Source organism: Humulus lupulus, chromosome 9, assembly GCF_963169125.1.
Source record: "Humulus lupulus chromosome 9, drHumLupu1.1, whole genome shotgun sequence".
Lineage (NCBI taxonomy): Eukaryota > Viridiplantae > Streptophyta > Magnoliopsida > Rosales > Cannabaceae > Humulus > Humulus lupulus.
In genome coordinates, this window is record NC_084801.1 from 5,440,498 (window position 1) to 5,453,030 (window position 12,533).

General features: G+C 31.0%; 1 non-coding gene and 1 pseudogene across 1 annotated transcript; one reads left to right on the forward strand and one right to left on the reverse strand.

Moving 5' to 3' along the window:
* Positions 1-12,533, reverse strand: part of LOC133802364 (protein SRG1-like) — a 40,418-nt pseudogene that overhangs the window by 20,971 nt on the left and 6,914 nt on the right.
* LOC133802835 (small nucleolar RNA R71) lies at positions 9,652-9,758 on the forward strand. Its single transcript, XR_009877580.1, has one exon. It is a non-coding gene; the product is annotated as a small nucleolar RNA R71 (small nucleolar RNA).

Below are 12,533 nucleotides of genomic sequence, written 5' to 3' on the forward strand. Positions count from 1 at the left end.
TAAGAATTAGATGTGAACAATTTAATGAAAAACATTTAATCAAAGAATATCATATTTTTGCATAATGAAGAACTAAGTGTAATATGTTTTAATACTCAATAATAGATGAAAAATGCATATCATTGATAGAAAAATCCATAAACAATGTTACACAAATGGGAAATCAACATACAATAAAAAATACTATCTAGTTACATTTTGCTTCATCATCATCTTAATAACCTTTGAAAAAGATTAGAAGCTCATAACTAGATAAAAATTACAAAATAACATACTTGACATGCTCTTCAAAAGATGAAAATGGTAGAGAGAAACTAGTGAAAAGAAGAGAAAAATGTGTAGAAGAAAAAGATGAAGAAGAAGAGCTCTCCAAATGATCTTACAAGACTCTATTTATAGGCAAAATATGGATATTAAATTAATCAAATTAAAATAAATAAATTGATTGATTTAATTGTGTTGGGAAGTGGTAGGATAAATAGAGTAAGTGTAAGAGTATTGGAAAAATGAAATGTTTGGTTGGGTAAAAGATTGGTGAAAAGCTAGGGTAAAAAAATAATTTAGGAATGTTTATTTAGGTAAGAAAAATAGGGAAAAGTAAATTGATATTTGAGTGAAAAATATTGGGAATGAAAATGTGATTTTTGGGTCTTATTTTTGTGGCTATTGGCAGCTTGCTTTCTTGGTATATGGGGCAGTTTGGGCCAGGCGGCAATGTGGCATTTGGGCCTAGGCTGGCCCACGTTGGGGCTGGATGGCTGAAATGGGCAACTTTGGGCGTGGACTGCTTGCTGAAATGGCTGAAGGATGCTGAAGGCTGGAGGTGGTTTCGGCGTGATGGATATATGCTTGCTTCAGGGGGTATGGTGATATATGCTGAGGAAAGAACCATGGGCCTGGGACTACTTTGTTGATGGTCTTGGGAGTTATTGCTTGGAGATGTGCCAGGCGTGGGAGTCAGATTGATGAACTTGTGAAGGCTGGTGGAGTGGAGTCTATGCTTGATGTGTTGGGCCTGGGCAGGTGGTAGGGAGTGGCTTTTGGGCCTTTGAAAAATGCCATTTTTTTCACCATTCTTCTTGTTTTTCATACAAAAAAAAAATTCCCTATAAAACAAACATAAATTAAATTAAAACTAAATATTTTCAATAATTAAATATACAATAAAAGTTCAATGAAAATATTAATTAAAATTTAATTTACTTAAACATTTAAGCTCAAAATTGCATATTTTTACTCCTAACTTAACAATATTAATTTTAAATAATTAAGCCATAACATTTTACAATAATATAACAATAAAAATACACAAAAATCTATAAAATTAAAATAAACCTAATAAATTCAAAATTACTTAAAAAAACTTAATAAATCAATTAAAAACTCAAGAATTAAGCAACAATTAGCACATAAAAAGTGGTAAAATAACTCTATTTTGTAGAGTTATCACACCCCCAAACTTAGAATTTTGCTAGTCCTCAAGCAAAAGAAAAATAAAAAAAACACACATATTTTTTATTTATTTGGTGATATCAAAAATGTCCTCAAAGATTGCACATTGAAAATAATTTATAAAAAAAATATGAATAAAAATTAAGCTTATGTAATTAATTCCATAGTCAATCTTGCTTTGAAAATATATTTTAAATTAGAAGTCCAAAACTATTTATCAAGTTATTATGTGAATTTTGGAAAAATTGTTGTAATAAACTATTTATTTCACATATTATGATGAATAATAATTTTTTTTTCAAACTTTCATTTTTTTTTAAGCAAAATTGACCCAAGAATTAAACACAAAGCTTAAGAAAGATTCATATATATTTTTTTAAACTAACATCAAACTCAATCAAGTGTATTATCATAGGAAAAAACGGATATCACCAAAAAAAAAAAAAAAAATATTTATAATTTTTTTTAATAGTTTTTTATAGAAAATAAAGTATAAAAATACAAAACTATATATATTACTAGAAAGATAATATTTTTTGTTTTTTTTTTTTTTTTAAAGAAATTCTACCATTTTCAAACATATGAAAGAAGTAACCATATAAACCCACTACCCCCAAACTTAATTTATGCATTGTCCTCAATGTATCAAAATACAAATATAAATTGAAGCATGAAAGAGTTTAGAGTTTAGAATGATCGTACCTCATCATAAAGCATGTCAAGAGTGCAACAAAAAAGGAAACAAAAATCAAAATAAGAAGTTAACCTAAAACATAAATAAAACACACATTTACCAATAATTGATGAGAGCGATCAGGGACCATGGTAAATAGGATCCTTAAGAAGGATTTCATCCACTTTAGCAGTTTTCAATTCTAAAAATAGTTTCAATTTTTGTCCATTCACTTTGAATACATTACCATTATTAGGATTTTCAATTTCAATGGCTCCATGTGGAAAAACAGTGCGAACAATGTATGGACCTACCCACCTAGAGCGTAACTTCCCCGGGAAGAGATGCAAACGAGAATTGTATAAAATGACTTTTTGACCGGGAGAGAAATCTTTTCGCAAAATGTTTTTGTCATGGTAAATCTTCATTCGATCCTTATATTTTTTGGAATAGTCATATGCATCATGCCTAAGCTCTTCTAACTCATTTAATTGAAGCTTTCTTCTCTCACCCGCTTTGTCTAAGGAAAAATTTAATTGCTTAATTGCCCAATAGGCTCTATGTTCTAGCTCAACGGGTAAGTGACATGCCTTTCCATACACAAGTCTATAGGGTGACATTCCAATGGGTGTTTTGTATGCAGTTCGATATGCCCATAATGCATCAATGAGTCTTAATGACCAATCTTTCCTAGTTGGATTGACAGTTTTCTCTAAGATGTGCTTAATTTCCCTATTTGATATTTCAACTTGGCCACTAGTTTGTGGGTGATAAGGTGTAGTGACTTTATGTGTAATACCGTATTGTTTCATTAAATGCTCAAAAGATCTATTACAAAAGTGTGTACCGTTATCACTAATAATAGCACGTGGTGAGCCAAAACGGGAGAATATATTTTCTTTTAAAAACTTAAGCACAACTTTATGGTCATTTGTGTGGCATGCAACAGCTTCAACCCATTTAGACACATAATCAACACCAACAAGAATGTACAAGTTACCAAAAGAGTTAGGAAATGGACCCATAAAATCAATGCCCCAAACATCAAATATTTCAACAATAAGGATAGGATTCAAAGGCATCATGTTTCTTCTAGTTACACTTCCTAACATTTGACAACGTTCACAAGATTTACAATAAACATAAGTGTCATGAAAAATAGTAGGCCAATAAAATCCACATTGTAAAATTTTCAAAGCAGTTTTCTTACCACTAAAATGTCCACCACATGCATGATCATGACAAAAAGATATGATTTTAAGTTGATCACAGTTTGGAATGCATCTCCTTATTATTTGATCAGGACAATATTTAAACAAATAAGGATCATCCCACATGAAATTTTTCACTTCAGAATAAAATTTAGATTTGTCATGCTTAGACCAATGAGAAGGAATTTCACCAGTGACCAAATAATTCACAATGTCAGCATACCAAGGCAAAGAAGATACATGCATGAGTTGTTCATCAGGAAAAGTTTCAGTTATAGTGGTGGATTCATTATTAGTCTCAACAACAATTCTAGACAAATGATCAGCTACAACATTTTCAGAACCTTTTTTATCTCGTATCTCTAAATCAAATTCTTGTAAAAGCAAGATCCAACTAATTAAGCGAGATTTAGCATCTTTTTTTGACAAGAGATATTTCAATGCAGCATGATCAGAATAGACAATTATTTTAGATCCTAACAAATAAGACCTAAATTTCTCCAATGCAAACACAACAGCAAGCAATTCTTTTTCAGTTGTAGAATAATTTAATTGAGCATCGTTCAAAGTTTTGCTAGCATAGTAGATTACATGAGGTAACTTATTAATTCTTTGTCCTAGAACAGCACCAATAGCATAATCAGAAGCATCACACATTATTTCAAAAGGAATATTCCAATCAGGAGGGCGAATAATAGGTGCACTAGTCAAAAGGGATTTCAATCTTTCAAAGGCAACATGGCAATCATTATCAAAGACAAAAACATTTTCTTTTCCGAGCAAATGACATAATGGGCGTGAAATTTTGCTAAAGTCTTTTATGAATCTTCTATAAAAACCGGCATGGCCTAAGAATGATCTAATTTCTTTTACTGTTTTAGGTGGGGGAAGTTTTGAAATAAGATCAACTTTTGCTTTATCAACTTCTATTCCCACAGATGAGATTACATGACCTAAAACAATTCCTTTTTTAACCATAAAATGACATTTTTCCCAATTAAGAACCAAATTCTTTTCTTTGCAGCGAATTAAAACAAGAGAAAGATGGTGCAAACAGTCATCAAAAGAATTTCCAAACACAGAAAAATCATCCATAAACACTTCAAGATTTCTTTCAACCATATCAGAAAATATTGCAATCATACATCTTTGAAAAGTTGCAGGAGCATTACAAAGACCAAAAGGCATGCGGCGATATGCAAAGGTTCCAAAAGGGCAAGTGAAGGTAGTCTTTTCTTGATCTTCAGGGGCAATGGGGATTTGGTTATATCCCGAATAGCCATCAAGAAAACAATAATATGCATGGCCAGCTAAACGTTCAAGCATTTGATCGATAAAGGGTAAAGGAAAGTGGTCTTTTCTAGTAACATTATTTAGCTTTCTATAGTCTATACACACTCTCCACCCCGTTTGTACTCGAGTAGGGATTAATTCATTTTTCTCATTTTCAACAACTGTGATCCCAGACTTTTTAGGCACTACTTGAACTGGACTAACCCATTGACTATCAGAAATAGGGTAAATGATACCTACATCTAACAATTTAAGTACTTCTTCCCTAACGACCTCTTTCATATTTGGATTTAACCTTCTTTGACATTCCCGAGAGGTTTTAGCATTTTCTTCTAGATGGATTCTATGCATGCATATGGATGGGCTAATTCCCTTGATGTCTCCAATAGTCCAACCTATGGCTTTCTTATGTTTTCTAAGGACATCTAACAATTTATCTTCTTGTTCTTTATCTAAAGCAGATGCTATGATAACAGGCAAGGTTTCAGTCTCTCCTAGAAAAGCATATTTTAAATTTTCTGGCAAAGGTTTAAGGTCTAACTTTGGAGACTCAGAAATTGATTGAACATGATCTAAGGGTGAAAATGGTTCAACTTTGGTTTCATTTAAGGGTATAGACTCTAACAAAGAATTCACTTCATCATGAAAATCATCAATATGCAAGTTCATACCAAAGTATTTTTCACAAAAATCAAGTAAGTCATTTCCAGCATCTTCACACATACTCCCTATCATGTTAACTTCATGCACTTCCTCACACTCAACAGATTTAGCAACATTAAAAACATTTAATTCAACAGTCATGTTTCCAAAAGATAATTTCAATACACCATTACGACAGTTGATGATTGCATTAGATGTAGCTAAAAATGGTCTACCTAGAATGATGGGTATTTGAGCATGAGCATTTTCAACAGGTTGAGTGTCAAGAACAATAAAGTCCACAGGGAAATAGAATTTATCCACTTTAATTAAAACATCTTCTATAATACCTCTAGGGATTTTCACTGAACGATCGGCTAATTGAAGTGTTATAGAAGTTGGTTTTAATTCTCCTAGACTAAGTTGCTTATACACAGAATAAGGCAGTAAATTCACACTAGCTCCTAAATCAAGTAAAGCTTTGTTAATAAAATGATCGCCAATGATGCATGAAATTGTTGGACAACCGGGATCTTTATATTTCACAAGGCTTTTATATTGAATTATGGAGCTAACTTGTTCAGTTAAAAACGCCTTTTTTGGAACATTTGTGTTTCTTTTAACAGTGCAAAGGTCTTTTAAGAATTTAGAATAGGCAGGAATTTGTTTAATGGCATCTAAGAAAGGAATGTTGATGCTTACTTGTTTGAAAACTTCTAAGATGTCACTATATTGGTTGCCTTTCTTGAGTGGAATTAATCTTTGTGGAAAATGAGCTTTTGGGATGGAAGGAAGGATTTGAGCATCATCTTTTGAAAGGTCATTTGTGTTGGAACTCTGAGGTTGGCTATTGTCTTTTTCAACTTGAGGTATGTAATCGGGTTTGACAATTTGTTTTCCGGACCTAAGAGTTGAAATAGACTTAGCTTCTTCTTTATGACTAGGGGTTCCTATTTCATATTGGCCTTTAGGATTTGGGATGGGTTGGCTAGGAAATTGTAACGACCTCCTTTCTTAACATACATATATAGTGTAAAAACAAATTTTAACCTAGATACGACAATACTGAAATTCTGAATTTACAAAAACTTTATTAAACAATACATAAATAATGTTTATAACCTTAAACCACACAATACTCACAACTAAATAAAAACTTTATCTTACATACAAATCTTAATACTTTTATAAATCATTTTCGTGGCGTTACTACACCTTAACGTAGAAATGAAAATGTATCCAACTGATAAATTGAAAAGCTTTATGTAAATTACAAAGTTCATGAAATACTTTTAAAGCTTTAAGTAAATGATAAAGTTCACAAAATACTTTTAATGAAATATAATAAAACCAAGTTTCTTGTTTATTTATAAAATAGTATAGCAGAACTCCACTCCCTTCAGGTCAGCCCCATATGTACAGTCATGTTGGCCCCACGTATACTCATCAACAATTTATATTTGGGGTCTCTTACCTACAATACAAAACATTATCTGATGAGCTAAGGCTCAGTAAGTAGAATAACTACCTCATATGCATTAAAATAAACATGCAACATGCTATGTATTTTCTTTCTTTCACTTTCCTTTCTTTTGGGCCCTAGAGGATGCTGCTGCCGGCATTACATAGGGAATCACACCACCTGAACATAACATGATAATAGGGAATTTCTCCCTCATAAACATTCATTATATAGGGACGTACATCTCCCTCCTTACTTATTTGGGACTTAGGTCTCCCAAGCAGCACCTCTACTTTAACGCTTTCAGTAACTTGTCTGTGAACATTAAGCATGCTTATGCATAATAATTATAACATTCTTGAAAATAACTTATGCATAAGAACATGGCAGGATAACATATAAAGCATATAAATGCACATAAGACACATAAAAGACTTGTATTGTAGATGAGGATTCTACTTACCTTGCGTCTTGATAAAACAACCGAAATTGTTAGCTTCCTGGTAAAACACAAACTATTAACTTACATAAAATCTACATGATGTCATTTTAGTTTATAATTGTTGTTATTCTATTTTTCTCTTCTTCTTATTTTATTGTTTATTTTATGTCCAGGCATATGGTCATACTATAATTGTCCATGGCAAGATCCCGGTCTAAAAGTCGTGGTCATGGTCATGGTCATACGGAAATGTCCAGGTCATAGTATCAGTCCATAATAATAGGGAATAAGGTCATATAATAAAAGTCCAAATAGTCCAAAGTGTGACCATAGCCTATATAAGTTTAGTATTATAAAGATACATAAAAAAAAATAGTTTATATTTCAATTTTGGCATTTGTCAAATATGACGACATGGTAAAATAATCCATATATAAATTTTAGCATTTTAATGGCATAGTAAAGTAATCTATATAAATTTTGGCATTATAATGGCATGGTAACATAATCCATATATAAATTTGGCAATATAGTAAAATAATCTATATATAACTTTTGGCATTATAACGTCATAGTAAAATAATCTATATATAAATTTTGGCATTATAACGGCATAGTAAAATAATCTATATATAAATTTTGGCATTATAACGGCATAGTAAATTAATCTATATATAAATTTTTGCATTATAACGACATAGTAAACTAATCTATATATAACTTTTGGCATTATAACGGCATAGTAAAATAATCTATACATATATAATAACTAAATAACTGAAAATAAAGGCTCGGGAAGAGCTTACCTAAAAGGTTTTCGTAGGCTAGCGTTATGGACAGAACTTCGCCTAGATCTCCGAGGTTTAGAACTTTAGAAGGATGTTAAGAAGATTTTTGGGTATAGTAAGAGAAAGGAAAATGAGGTTTTTGTGATTTCAAGATGATTTTTGGAAGGGCTATTTATAGGAAAAACTTGGGATACTATTCTAATAAAATATTAAAAATAATAAGTATAGTGGAATAATAACATATTCAAAATATCAAGCATAGTAATTTGCTTAAGTCATCAATGTGTCACTACTGCATCAACATGTGGAACCCATGGGGTGGACCCCGCTGTGGGACCCATGTGGACCCTACTGTGGGACCCTTGCGGACCCCACTGTGGGACCCACTATGAATAGTACCCGGTGAATAGTAAAAAAATGAAAATTTCCCAATCTTCTTATATTACTCAGTCTAGCATTTTTTACTCACAAACTTTTCTGAAAAAGTTTCTCTAACACCCATAAATTAATTATTCCCACCTGTTGGTTACTTCAACAACTTAGAATTGTTAAAATCTCATAATAGAAAACAACTACACCCCCAACGGTCATAAACACTATTCACCAACGGTCATAAACAGCTAGTTTTTGCCCTATAAATACTTGTTCCTTCAACCATTTATTTGCACAACTTCTTCATCTCTTAACCTTCTAGATAAAATTCATCATCAAAACATGAATTTCTCTTTATTTTTCATAACTTTAGTGATTGTTTGCTTGTATTTAGCATCATTCTATGGGTATTATACTAATGAAATGCCCATGAATGTTATAGTTGCATATTCATTAGTTATTCTTCCACTTTACTTAATAGCTCTAACATTCGGTTAGCATTGTAATGCACTCAAAAATGAATAAAAATATCTTCTCTTATCTTTCATAATTGTTATAATTTGTAAAAAGAAAATGGGAGTTACAGAAATCTTCCTTTTTCTCTCTCGGTTACAGCACTAGCAAGTTGACCCAATTGTGTCTCGAGTTTGGCAATGGATTGAGACTGATTTTGTAAGATTTGTTGGGTGGATTGCATGAATTGTTGTAAGGTGTCTTCTAAGGAAGGTTTTCTTTGTGGAGGGTAAGGTTGACTTGGTTGAGCATGATTTGGATTTGGCAGGTGGAATTGGTTTCCTTGATTCATTTGTGGTTGGTTTTGTCTCCATGAAAAATTAGGATGGTTTCTCCAATTTGGATTGTATGTGTTGGAAAATGGGCTATCAGAAGAAGGTTTTCCATATGAATGTAAAGCGTTAGCCTCTTCAGAAAATGTTTCAATAAAAGAAGGACATGATTGAGCATTATGACATGGACTAGCACATAAAGAACAAACATCTTTTTTAGGTTGCACATGAGAATTCATAGATTGACTTATTACTAAGGCTTCTACTTTTCTTGCTAATTTATCAAATGATGTTCTTAAATCACTTTCTTCTTTTATTTCATATTTTCCTTCTCTTTTCGGTGAAGGGTTGGCTCTAGACCTAGGCTCAGAATAATTCCATTGTTGTGAATTAACAGACAATTCTTCAAGAGCGTCCCAAGCCTCTTGACCTTGAAATTTTAAAAATTTTCCAGTATGCATGGATTGAATCATTTGTCGGTTTGAAGGGGTTAAACCATCATAAAAATATTTCACAAGTCTCCATTTTTCAAAACCATGGTGGGGACATTTTAATAATAAATCTTTAAATCTTTCCCAGCATTCATAAAATTCTTCGTTATCTTTTTGATAAAATTCGGAGATTTCTCTTCTTAAACTATCAGTTTTGGACATGGGGAAAAATTTAGCAAGAAATTTATTAAAAAGTTGATCCCAAGTAGTTATGGTTCCAATTGGAAGTGAGTTTAACCAAGCTTTGGCTCTATCTTTTAAGGAAAAAGGAAACAACCTAAGTTTAACCGACTCATCTGAAAAATTTTGAAAACGAAAGGTTGAGCAAATTTCCAAAAAGTCTTTTACATGCATGTATGGATCCTCTCTTTCTAAACCATAAAATGATGGTAACAATTGAATGATTGATGGTTTAAGTTCAAAATGAGTAGCATTAGTAGTGGGCAAAACAATGCATGATGGGGCATTAGATGAAATGGGTGAAAAGTATTCAAGAAGAGTTTTCTCTTGCACAACATTAGGTTCTTGTTCCATTATGCTTAAACTTTCAAAAACTCTTTCAATTTCACGTACAGACACTAATTTTTTCACCAAACGATTTTTTGAATTACGATGCCACTGATGCATACAATGTCACAGATTTCACCAAGTAACACAAACAATCACAAGAAAACAAATTTCTGATGTGGAAGATCAGTTAGAACCGCAACCACAGAGCATACTTATAACAAGAAGAGATTACAATATTTATATAAATATATAATTTTTTTGTTATGATTTTTATGATTTTTTTTTTTGTTTAACTTGTTCCCAGGCCTATTTGATTCCACTTACTCACAACTTAATAACAACTCCCCGAGGTTAATTAATAAGCGTGGATGGGAACTTTGCCAAATTTCCTTTAAGCAAAAATTGCTTATGTTGAAAGAACAAGCTTTGTTTTTTTTAGTTTTTTTTTTTTTCTTCAAGTATTTTCTTAAACAATAAAATTACAACTAACTAAATGCGATAATTAAGAAGAAATAAAATAAAATGACAATAGCAATAGCAATAGTAAATAGTTATATAAAAATTAGGAGGCACTTATGCCATCAACTAAATGATCAACAAAAAATAAAATTAGGAGGCACTAATGCCATCAACTAAGATAAATAAAAATAAATAAAATAAAATAAAAGTTAGGAGGCACTAATGCCATCACTAGAAGAGATAAATTGCTCAAGTATGTAGGAGGCAAAAATTGCACTCAACTATCAAGTATTTAGGAGGCACTAATGTACTCAACTAATAAGTAAGTAGGAGGCACTAAATGCCATCAACTACCAAGATATATATATATATAATATAATATATAACAATATAAATATATTTATATAATATAAATAATATATATAATATAATATATAACAATATAAATAAATATATATATAACTTTCTTTTTTTCTTTTTTTTTTTTTTATTTTTACTCTTTTTTTTTCAAATTTTTTTTTTATAGATATATATATATTTTAAAGATAATTGTGCAAATAAAAAAAAATAACTAGTAGAAGAATGTTACTTACCTTGTAGAAAGATCGTTTCTTTCTAGCAACTCCCCGGCAACGGCGCCAAAAACTTGTTGATCCCAAAAGAGGGTGTTTTAATAATTAAACTCGCAAGTGCACGAATCGTTTCGGAATATAATGTTCATGTAAGTACGAGGTCGAACCCATGGGAGTTGACTAACATCAAAAGAGACTATTTCAAACAAAGCAATAATATTCTAACCTAGTTCCAAATATTTGATGAGATTTTGTTTTAGAAAAATAAAAGACAAGTAATAAAAAGATTTAAGATTAAATAGAAAAATGATTTTCAAATGAGATATGTAAAATAAGATTATTAAGATTTTAGAATCCACAAAATGCAAGTTCAATAGTATTTATAAGTATATTGATTCCCAAGTTTTAATATAGTTGAAATAAATCACACTATATATTTTTTCAAAATATATTTTCTATTCAAGCTCAAGTTACTCTTTCAAAAAGGTAGGATTTTTCTTCACTTTTATAAGATATAATTTCTAAGCATTAGTTGTGTTACAACCTAATGAAACTACAAAAAATCAAAGAGATTATGTTTAGGCAAAATATGATACTTATGCTCTAAGAATTAGATGTGAACAATTTAATGAAAAACATTTAATCAAAGAATATCATATTTTTGCATAATGAAGAACTAAGTGTAATATGTTTTAATACTCAATAATAGATGAAAAATGCATATCATTGATAGAAAAATCCATAAACAATGTTACACAAATGGGAAATCAACATACAATAAAAAATACTATCTAGTTACATTTTGCTTCATCATCATCTTAATAACCTTTGAAAAAGATTAGAAGCTCATAACTAGATAAAAATTACAAAATAACATACTTGACATGCTCTTCAAAAGATGAAAATGGTAGAGAGAAACTAGTGAAAAGAAGAGAAAAATGTGTAGAAGAAAAAGATGAAGAAGAAGAGCTCTCCAAATGATCTTACAAGACTCTATTTATAGGCAAAATATGGAGATTAAATTAATCAAATTAAAATAAATAAATTGATTAATTTAATTGTGTTGGGAAGTGGTAGGATAAATAGAGTAAGTGTAAGAGTATTGGAAAAATGAAATGTTTGGTTGGGTAAAAGATTGGTGAAAAGCTAGGGTAAAAAAATAATTTAGGAATGTTTATTTAGGTAAGAAAAATAGGGAAAAGTAAATTGATATTTGAGTGAAAAATATTGGGAATGAAAATGTGATTTTTGGGTCTTATTTTTGTGGTTATTGGCAGCTTGCTTTCTTGGTATATGGGGCAGTTTGGGCCAGGCGGCAATGTGGCATTTGGGCCTAGGCTGGCCCACGTTGGGGCTGGATGGCTGAAATGGGCAGCCTTGG